The sequence below is a fragment of the Dendrobates tinctorius genome, unplaced genomic scaffold, assembly GCF_039654945.1.
Source record: "Dendrobates tinctorius isolate UK_male_01 unplaced genomic scaffold, ASM3965494v1 ptg000729l, whole genome shotgun sequence".
NCBI classification, from domain to species: Eukaryota; Metazoa; Chordata; class Amphibia; order Anura; family Dendrobatidae; genus Dendrobates; species Dendrobates tinctorius.
This window is the reverse complement of record NW_027362370.1, coordinates 25,843-28,859: the sequence shown is the minus strand read 5'-3', so window position 1 is coordinate 28,859 and position 3,017 is coordinate 25,843. Positions and strand designations below refer to the sequence as shown.

The following is a 3,017-nucleotide window of genomic DNA, read 5'->3' as shown; positions in this document are numbered from 1 at the left end:
GTGTATACATTTTTTCCAAAAATCACATGGAAACAGACTACCACAACTGGACTCAACCTCTCATTGTTCTGATATGAAGTCAGACCCTTGCATTCATGCTCCCATGGTCCAGAACAGCTTTCTTATATTCTAGAATCTTACCTAGTCTGATGACTATGACACGCTAACATCTCTGTCTCTCAACATGTGTATAAATGTTTGATCTAAAGAAAGACACCTTACCCATTCTCTCTCTCTCTCAATCTATCTTTCTATCTCTCTCTTTCTCTCTCTTTCTCCAAAATTTCCATCTTCAAAATCACAACGTGATGGCATTGTCTTTATATTTTCTTGGTAAATTCTAGCTAAATTCCTCCTTAGTTAACCGAATGGGAATAGCTGTAGCACCCACAATGCAGTTGGTCAGGATGGCCGAGTGGTCTAAGGCGCCAGACTCAAGAATGATTTCTTTCCCCACACAGAGCTGGGTTTTCTGGTCTCCAAATGGAGGCGTGGGTTCAAATCCCACTTCTGACAGCTGCTTTTTGTGTCCTTACTTGTCTACAACTGACCCTTCTTTCTTAACTGTCATATAACCCTCTCAGCATCTGTACATTTTTTTCTAAAAGCATGTGGAGAGAGACTGCTACGACCATGAAGGGATGATAACCCTCAATCTTTTGACAAAAAGTAAGACGCATTTTCCATAGGTCACTTGCTCTTCAGATTGGCGCATGAGGCTTTCATAACAACCGATCACTACATTTAAATTTTTTTCAAAAAGAGTGCAGAAAGACAATGCCACAAACACGAAAGGACTTGAAACCTCAAACTTCTGATCCAAAGTCAGACACTTTATTCATTAGGCCAAACAGTCTTTTGAATGGCACATGATGGTTGAGTACGTGGTCCCTTGGTCTAGAATAAGAATAAACTTTTTTTAAAAAAACACGTGGAAACTGACTGCCATGTCGGGACCCGAACCCTCAAAACCCTGATCTTAAGCCTGACGGCATCTTACCCATTGATGTATTCTCTCTCTCTCTCTCTCTCTCTCTCTCTCTCTCTCTCTCTCTCTCTCTCTCCCCCCCCCCCCCCCGTTTCGTTTGGTCAGAATCCGCCTTATCCATTCATTTATTTATTTTTTCTCGTTCTCTCTGTCTCTCTGCTTTCTCTTCATTCTCTCTCAAACATAATGACATTGTTCTTACATTTTCAAGAAAATTGTAGCTAAATTTCTCTTTGATTAGCTGAATGGGAATAATTCTAGCAAACTCAGCGCAGTTAGTCAGGATGGCCGAGTGGTCTAAGGCGCCAGACTTAAGAGTGTTCTGTTTCTCTTGAGGTGGGTATTCTGGTCTCCAAATGGAGGCGTGGGTTCAAACACCACTTCTGACAGCTGCTTTTAGTGTCCTTACTTGTCTAAAACTGACATGTCTCTCTATACTGTCATATAACACGCTTACATCTCTCTCTCAGCACGTGTATACTTTTTTTCAAAAAAACTCATGGAAACTGACTGCCATGATGGGACTCGGACCCTCAAAATTCTGATCTGAAGTCAGACGGCATCTTACCCATTGATGTTCTTTCTCTCTCTCTCTCTCTCTCTTTCTCTCTCTTTCTCTCTCTCTCTCTCTCTCTCTCTCTCCACAATTACCATATTCAGAATCAAAATGTGATCACATTGTCTTTATATTTTCTTGGTAAATTCAAGCAAAATTCCTCCTTAGTTAACGATGCTTGCATTCGTGCTCCATGGTGCAGATTAATATTCTCACATTCTAGAATGTTACCTACTCTGATTACTATGGCACGTTTACATCTCTGTCTCTCAGCATGTGTATACATTTTTTCCAAAAAAGCACATGGAAACAGACTACCACAACTGGACTCAAACACTCAATGTTCTGATCTGAAGTCAGCCCCTTGCATTCATGCTCCCATGGTCCAGAATAACATTCTCACATTCTAGAAAATTACCAAGTCTGATGACTATGACACGCTAACATCTCTGTCTCTCAGCATGTGTATAAATTTTTGATCTAAAGAAAGACACCTTACCCATTCTCTCTCTTAATCTATCTTTCTATCTCTCTCTCTCTCTCCACAATTACCATCTTCAGAATCAAAATGTGATCACATTGTCTTTATATTTTCTTGGTAAATTCAAGCTTAATTCCTCCTTAGCTAACAATGCTTGCATTCATGCTCCATGGTGCAGAATAACATTCTCACATTCTAGAATCTTACCTACTCTGATTACTATAGCACGCTTACATCTTTGTCTCTCAGCATGTGTATACATTTTTTCCAAAAAGCACATTCAAACAGACTACCTCAACTGGACTCAAACACTCAATGTTCTGATCTGAAGTCAGGCCCTTGCATTCATGCTCCCATGGTCCAGAATAACATTTACACATTCTAGAATCTTACCTAGTCTGATGACTATGACACGCTAACATCTCTGTCTCTCAGCATGTGTATAAATTTTTGATCTAAAGAAAGACACCTTACCCATTCTCTCTCTTAATCTATCTTTCTATCTCTCTCTCTCTCTCCACAATTACCATCTTCAGAATCAAAATGTGATCACATTGTCTTTATATTTTCTTGGTAAATTCAAGCTTAATTCCTCCTTAGCTAACGATGCTTGCATTCGTGCTCCATGGTGCAGAATAACATTCTCACATTCTAGAATCTTACCTACTCTGATTACTATAGCACGCTTACATCTTTGTCTCTCAGCATGTGTATACATTTTTTCCAATAAGCACATTCAAACAGACTACCTCAACTGGACTCAAACACTCAATGTTCTGATGTGAAGTCAGGCCCTTGCATTCATGCTCCCATGGTCCAGAATAACATTTACACGTTCTAGAATCTTACCTAGTCTGATGACTATGACACGCTAACATCTCTGTCTCTCAGCATGTGTATAAATTTTTGATCTAAAGAAAGACACCTTACCCATTCTCTCTCTTAATCTATCTTTCTATCTCTCTCTCTCTCTCCACAATTACCATCTTCAG

General features: G+C 39.6%; 2 non-coding genes across 2 annotated transcripts; both read left to right on the top strand.

Annotated features, from left to right (window-relative positions):
• Positions 1-401: 401 nt before the first annotated feature.
• TRNAL-CAA (transfer RNA leucine (anticodon CAA)) lies at positions 402-516 on the top strand. Its single transcript has 2 exons — positions 402-439; positions 471-516. It is a non-coding gene; the product is annotated as a tRNA-Leu (tRNA).
• Positions 517-1,266: 750 nt separating this feature from the next.
• On the top strand, positions 1,267-1,377 carry TRNAL-UAA (transfer RNA leucine (anticodon UAA)). Its single transcript has 2 exons — positions 1,267-1,304; positions 1,332-1,377. It is a non-coding gene; the product is annotated as a tRNA-Leu (tRNA).
• Positions 1,378-3,017: the final 1,640 nt, after the last annotated feature.